Source organism: Adiantum capillus-veneris, chromosome 26, assembly GCF_014529385.1.
Source record: "Adiantum capillus-veneris isolate H3 chromosome 26, ASM1452938v2, whole genome shotgun sequence".
In the NCBI taxonomy this organism is placed as follows: Eukaryota; Viridiplantae; Streptophyta; class Polypodiopsida; order Polypodiales; family Pteridaceae; genus Adiantum; species Adiantum capillus-veneris.
In genome coordinates, this window is record NC_140956.1 from 102,232,908 (window position 1) to 102,241,158 (window position 8,251).

Below are 8,251 nucleotides of genomic sequence, written 5' to 3' on the forward strand. Positions count from 1 at the left end.
AGGAAGCATATCGAAGTGTTTGAACAAATATGCGATTCTCTAGGAGAACACAATGACTATTAGCTCACAAGCATCGGGGCATCAGCCAATGACCCTAAAGCCTATTGCTAAGGAGCCAAAGATATCTGAGATGACTTTAGCAGATCTCACCAAGGCTATTCAAGAGAGTCTTAGAGACAATCGTGCTCCGCAAAACAATCATATGTATCCAAGAAGGGAGCAGCAATGGTGCTCAGTATGCTATCGACCGCATAGTACCAGTGAATGCCCTACTTTTAGAGTAAAATTCAATGGAAACTGCAATGCATGTGGGAGGTATGGTCATCAAGCTAAGGATTGCATAGTATTTAAGCGTGCGATGGCCAATAGACCAACCTTAGCACGGACAGACACACCTCGAGTGCCTGCCTTGATGCCGGCCCCACCTCTTGAACAAACAACACAACACATGGTCCCTAGGGCCCAAAATGTTGTTCAAACAACACCCTTACCACCTCTAGTGCTAGGACCACAACCACCACATCCGAGAATCACTTCTGTGAATCAAGTGGGTTGTGAGTCATCTATTGCTTGTTGGGAAGGCAGTGAGGAAGATATAGATCCTAATATCGCCTATGGGATGGATGTGCTTGAAGAAAGTCCACAATACTACATGGAGGACTATTGGGGACAAGTCAAACCTGTATATCAAGTAGCTGCTCTTGCGGCAAGAGGCCAAAATATCAATTACACCGCTAAGAGACCACCTCTTCAATGCTATGAGTGTGGAGGTCCACATCGTGTAGCCGAGTGTCCTATTAGGCTACAAAAGAATGCCACACTAATGCAAACCAATCAAGCAAGCACGTCTACAATGCCGATACTCATGTGTAATCGATGTGGCATAGATCATTTGATTGCCCAATGTCCATATAATCCAAATGCACCGAAGATCACGCCATTAAACTTTATTGAAGTTACCGAGGAGCCATCACCAAGTACACCCATGGTACCAGTAAACGTACTCACACGATCGATGCTCCAAAAACAAAATTATATTCTTGAGGAAAGAGACACGGCATCAATTGCCCAATCTCAGAAAAAGAAGAAAACACGAAGAAAGAGATCGCAAAAAGCAGTGAAGTTAGACCCCAGTTGAAAGACCAACATAGGGACTGGTGACGACCCCGTATATATGAACGACGCTGAAGAAGATTCTGATTCAGTTGAAACCATGGAGACCAAAACGACCACTAAATCTCAGAAAAAGAAGAAAACACGAAGAAAGAGATCACAAAAAGCAGTGAAGTTAGACCCCAGTTCAAAGACCAACATAGGGACTGGTGACGACCCCGTATATATGAACGACGCTGAAGAAGATTCTGATTCAGTTGAAACCATGGAGACCAAAACGACCACTAACATAGAAACCAACAAGGAAGATCTTCATGAGCCACAATGGTCAGGATCCAAAAAGAAGATAGGAACTTACCCAAACCCTACAGAGGAGATTGAGCGAGTCAAGCAATTAAGGAGTTTAGTAGAAGATACCCAAAGGGATCTAGAATCAGCACCTAGGAAGATCCAGATTACAGACACCGTGTTCCCTAAGCAACAACAACCTCACCAAGTCCATAGACCCTTGGACATACCTAGTGTCATCCAAGAAGAAAGTGACTTAAAGTCATGGGAAAGTGGACGTACTCACTTCTTGATGGAAAGAATGTTTACAGAGGGACTACCTGATCCTATCGAAGAAATGGAGATCCCATCTTCCCCACGTCAAGGGACTCAAGGCCAAAAGGTGTCGTTAAACATTGCCAAATTGATGGATTTCATGTCTTCAGAAGTTAGAACCACCATCATGTCCAAACTATATAAAGACCCTGAGCTAGTCTCAGCTCTTCGAGCCTTCCTCAATGGAGAACTAAAGTTTGGGCTCCACAATTTGCACAGATGGATGGAGCTGGGGAGATGCCAATAGAGAAGGAACACTTAGATCCACAACCCAACCTAGATGAGAACCTTGTTATAGAAATACCTGTTAACAAGTTGGGACAATACTTTGAGGGTGATGAATCTAATGTGACTATACCAATCACTACTAAGGGATTAACTGTGAAGGGAATCCTTGATGGTGGCACTGGTGTTAGCATTGTGACTAAAAATTGCTCGGAAACTATGGGAAGACCTCACCTTGCGACCACAACCATAGTAGTGAAGATGGCCAATGGGTCTATTGTTAAACCTATTGGGATGCTAGAAGATCTCAAGATCAAGGTCTTTGGACATAAAATAAGGATTACCTTTATTGTTATGGATTTCTCCAAACACACTATGGCATCCGAGATGGTCTTAGGACGTCCTTTCATGAGGGAAGCAAAAATGGTGCATGACTGGTCTAAAAACCATGTCTACTTGCAGTTCCAAGATTCTGTCATTCGAGTGGATCTTGTGACGGGTCGAGCACATCCTCTAGGAAACAGGTTTATAATCGATCATAGATCTGACACCACAGTTCACTCGGCCCCATTGCAGTATTGTTACACGTGTAAAGCGGACACTGATGTTGGGGAAGATTCTCCTTATATGGATGTACTACCTGGGATGATTGAGTAGGACAATGTGGATTGGGTCCACCTAGCAGCAACCATAGACACTTGGGGAAATAGGGGGACGACATGGGTAACACCTGAGGGGGATGAAATGCCACCACTCGTACCCTTAAATATGCTAGAAGCAATGTATATAGCTTCCGGCAAGACTCATCCTAATATAACAAAGAAAACATACAAGTGGGTCCCTAAAGCTTCTTTAGCGACCATAGCTAGTGCTAAAAAACAGAAGCCTTGTAAGAAACGTTCCACTCGCTCCAAGAAATGTAAGAAAACGTGGCGCTGGATTCCTAAACGACTATTGGAAGCCCAAGGCTACTATCAAGGAAATGATCAAATCTGGGTGCCAAAATGTAGATTGTGTTCTTACCTATCACCTGACCCATGTGAACTCAATCCCGTAGCTCCAAAACAAATTGACAATCATGGAAAGAAAAAAATCTCCGAATGCTACACATCCGCTACAGAGCTAGTTTGCGTACCGAAGAAAGAACGATTTGTTCCACCTAGCTGAGGAAGGGGGGAGTCCCATGAAGCTTCTAGCTCCTCATGTAATGCATCTATAGAGGTAAAAGCTTCTCCACAGTCTCCACCTACAATAGTGGACCTCCATAAAGCTACAAAGGACTCCACACCTCCCAGTCTTCAAGAATCACCTGATGAACCACTTCAAGTCCGATCCTGGGAGAGTACCTTACCACCCTTGCAACACGACGAGGCACCTAAGGTAATAGAAAACTACTGGCAAAAATCCTCACCTATTACCAACTGGAACGATTGGTTTCAAAGGGTGACAAGCTCATTTCAAACGATATGATATACCCAAGGAAGGGGGGAGTGTTTGCTGACAATCATCATTCACTCATTTCCCTCTCAACCTTCCTCCCTAACCTCTCAATCTCCCAATCTTAGGGAATGTACATATAAAGCTTTATACTCACAAAAAACAAAAATAATAAAGAGCAAGAGCAATTAGCAAACGAGTATGCACAATAAAGGTCAAAACATTGACTCAGACCTACACATTCACATCCGGTACATTGAAACAGAAACCTATGTCATAAAATACCTTTGATCCCCATCACTCGAGTGATGGAGGGTAGGTAGGATCAATACAATAGGAGTGTTTCTGTTTTAGAGTTGAGTGATTAGCAAAGTTCTTTTTTCCCACTGATGTGCCTCCTAGAGGTATTCCTTGTGTTTCCTAGTGTGTACAGGAGCGTGTTGCTGTTTGGACCTTCATGGAATCTTTCTCTCTTTCACACTTCAGATCAAGCGCAACCATCAACACAAACAGGTGTTTCTTGTCCATTAGCATTGTCCCTTATCTTTTTGCATCCATGTTTGTCTGCTTTAATTGTGATTGGTAGCAAATATTCAGTGCATTTACTTAGTATCAAACATTAAATTCAATGTCATTTTTTGTCATAATCACTTGTCTAGGTTTAAATATCAAGCAAGTCCGACTAAGCTAGTTTGACCAAGTTAGGTGTTAGAGATCTTCTCTTAATACCATGGGGAATGCCTTCCTAATAATCAATGGTTACTTAGGTTCTTAATCCGATTTAGGCAGCATTGTGTGAAATGTACTGGGGCTTTCTAGGGGGCTTGACCCTATTGACCTTTAGCTTAAGTATTATAAAGGGAGTTTACTTGTGTGATGAGGGGGAGGTGTATCAGTGTTATATGACCCCCCAAAGTAACAAAATTAAAATGCTAAAAATGAACAAACAAAAAATCAAAGTGCCACAATGTAAAATCTTAAGCTGGAAGAGAAATCTCAGCTTGATTGGGTACTTCACACACATGTATCGCCTATGGTACTAGAGCCCTAGAGGTTCCCAGTGTGGGCGCTTTTCCTTGAAAAGCAAAAAACCCAAGGCATACAAAATAAGCACACACATCAAAATTGAATCACTGTGAAAAGACTTTGGGGGGTCAAAGGAAAGGTAATCAGTCAAGCGATGATTTCATGAGAAATTCCTTTTATCGTAGCTTAACTACAAGGTCTTCTAGGTATAGCCTCTAGTCAGCCCTCGAACATGAAATACTTAGCTCTCGCGATTAAACAACTTAATTGACCAGAGAAAATTAAGAAGCTTACCCATGGTATTAATAGTCGATCTCTAGTGCCTTTCGATCGTTAAATTCGCTACCGCAGACTTGTTTAATTTTTTACCTTTACATCTGTTTATGCATTTGATTACATTGCAATTTAATGTTTATTACTGACAAATTGTTTAAAATTCTGTTACCAATCAATTTGTCTGCCTAAAACTGCATATGCTTTTTTATCGCTTATGAGAACGCAATTACTGTGCCAATGTTGTTTGATTTTGCAGTGACTGAAGAAGGCTAAGGACATTCATATCAAATGCTCTTCCACCTCGACGAACGAGCTTCAACTCAATAGCTTCCGAGGACGGAATCTACATCAGGAAGGGGGGCATGTTAACCCTCATGGCTCACGGACACCCTATCACCTACGAGACGGACGTTGTAACCTATGGCGGACATTGTATTATTTATTTGGTAGAGTCAGGTACCGGGCTTGTCGGTCCAATAGGAAAAGGGTAAGAGTGATCACCGATGAGAGGCGCACTCTAACTGGAACATTCAAGGGATTAGTTGGCTAAGCATGGGCGCCCAAGTGTGAATGGGGCGAGCTCATATAAAAGTCAACTAAACCTAAAATTCACTCATTCTCTCATTGTGCAATTGAAGAGTGCTCTTGCTCCATCTCCTTCTTCTTCTTCTTCTTCATCTCTTTGTGTGTGTGTGTGTGAGAGAGAGAGAGAGTGAGAGAGGGAGAGAGAGGGAGTGTGTGGGCGATCGAGCATTACGAAGGCACGACGGCGGTGAAGTGGTTGAGCGCGGCGTAGCGGCGTCTCCTTCTTCTTCGCGGCGAGGAATCCTCCACGAAGCAAGCGTAGAGCGGTGAGTGACACACCATCGCCTTCTTTGAGCTTACTAGTTTAGGCTTGTTGTGTGCTTGGAGCCATTTGTGGCTCGCACACGGTGTATCGGCAAGTTCCTTGCATTGACACGTATGACATACGCGCACATAAATGTATCCCGAGCAGATGATTGAGAGCAATTATAAGAGCCTAAAATAGAAATTGATTGTGCTAAGCTCAAGTCATTAGAATAATTCTTTAGACTCTTAGTATGAAGTTTAGGGTGAAATTCTAACTTGTCCCAAAAAATCTAAATTTAGCAAGTTGAAAACAGCTTGGTGACACCTCCAAAGCATTGTGCTAAGGTTTTGCATAGAAGGTGAAAGTTTTAAAGCCCAAAGGGTGAGTTTTATTTTTTTCAAAGATTATCATAATTTAGCAGGTCCTACATTAGTAGGTAGATTGTAGCCTCAGGTCCACTTCATAAGCATCCAAGGTTTGTGCAAAGGTCTTGCACCCAAGCTAATTAATAGAAGGGTAAGTTTATGGTTTTTATTAAATGAAAATAAAAAGCTAAAGACTAAGGTTAGATCAGCCCTTCCTCACTTAGTAAGTTGACTCTAGTCTTAGTTTATACAAAGTAACATACACTTGCTTTGAGTGAACTTAACAAGTGTGTGTGTGAGTGTGTGTGGTGTTTCCACTCGCCAAGATGAGTCCAAAGAGGTGGGGGAGAAGGGGGGGGGGGGGGGGGGGGGGGGGAGAGTCTAACATGCAAGGCAAGAGGGACAAATATTGGAACATGCTTGAGTTGCATTAGGAGGTGTTCCCACCTCATTGGTCTAGTGTGAAGCATTCTAATTCAAGTCTAGTTGCACACTTGCATAGCTATGAAAGAGTGGGATCGTTACATTTTTTAGGCTCTTGCTCATGTCACTCACTCTCTTAAGTTCCCAAGTTGGCACAGCAAGCTCTCTCTCTCTCTCTCTCTCTCTCTCTCTCTCTCTCTCTCTCTCTCTCTCTCTCTGGAGCTCTAGAGACGGACTCTATGCTCAAGCTCTTGGCTATGGATGCAAATCCAAGCCAATGAAAGTTTCTTCTTCTCCATATCTACTATTCTATTACTGAACTATGCTAAGATCTTGCCCATGAGCAAGTGTACATGGAATATCAACTCTTTTACTTGAAAAATACTTCTCTCCACCTTCATCTTCCTCTTTTCTCGCAGTTCCTTTCTCCCTGTTAGGAGTGTTTAGGGTTTGGGAAGGAGGGTTACACCATGGAATCTTGAAGACATCTTTTTTATTCAAGCAAGGCTCCGTGATAGCATAAACATGTATTGTAACAAAGATCTGTTTTGAAAGGATCATAATACAAGTCTTTTTGGAGGGGGGATCGGCTCCAAGCAAATCCGATCCTCATAGAGTTGTCAATCCTAATTGGTTATTCTCTTTGAATTATGTGCATGATTAAAGTGTTTTTGATGTGTATTTGTGTTAAAAATTAGTCCGGCCCAACCTATGTTCTCCTTGCTATCTCTCTCTTCAAGGAAAACTCTCTCCTTTCATTGTTAATTTTCTCTTAATCTAAAAGTAAGATTCTTTGACACATACAAGGCATTGATTCAAAAGAAGAGAAGGAGATGGAAAGTCAAGCATTTTTTTTTTTCAAGTACAAGAAAAGGCACATGCATATGGAAGATTTTGAAGAAACTTGAGGGGCAAGTGGATTGAGAGTTTTGGTAACTTGAGTCTTGTGGATATGTACACACATTATAGGAAACTATATTAGCAACCAAATGCTACAAATATTCTCATTTATGGTTCACTTCCATGTATGTCCTCTTTTGTTTACTATTGAGGACGTGTATAGAGGACTCAAAAAGTCGGCCACTCGCAAAGCGGGACATCTTCAAGGTATCAAGCTGGAAATGATTGAATTAACGAGAGACTTTACACATAAGTAGATATGTGATATGTTCAACCTTGCACTTCAACATGGTATGCCTTGTGATTGGAGCACTAATTGGGTCAATCCTTTGCATGGAGGAGGGGATGTAAAGAATGTAAATAACTTCCGGACTATAATGGTTGGGTGATCTCTTATGGGGCAAAGTTTTTTGGGTGCATAATGGAGATAAAATTGAGTGATTGGGTTGAAGAGAATGGCAAGCATGCAAAAGTACAAGCGGGTTTTTATCGATGCCGTAGCACCATTGATCATCTTGTCACTCTTCGTGTTCTCATGGAGGAAAGTAGGTTGAAAGACAAGCGATTGTATTATTGCTTTGTGGACTTTAAAAAAGCCTTTGATATGATTCCACATAACAGTTTGTGGAGAAGGATGGAAGAACTCCAAGTGCAAGTGAGTTTATGCTTGCAGTTTCGCAAATCTATGAGAAGGTGATGTGTCAATTGAACATGGGAAGAGGAATTTCAAAAAAAATTGCAAGCACTATTGGGGTTAAACAAGGATATCCGTTCTCACCAACTCTCTTTGGTCTATGCATCAATCAATTTGAACAAATGGAACTTGACTTTATGCAAGAAGGTCATTGAAGAGGTCACTATTTGCAATGCAGTAATCATGACTTTGTTGTATATGGATGATGTAGTGCTTCTAGCACACAATTTAGAGGATGCACAAAAGATTATGGTTGTTCTTGAGAACGTTTTGCTTGCATAGTGGTTTGATTGCGAATGAATCCAAAACAAAGGTTATGCTTGTGAAAACCAACCATAAGGAGAAGCCATGCATTAT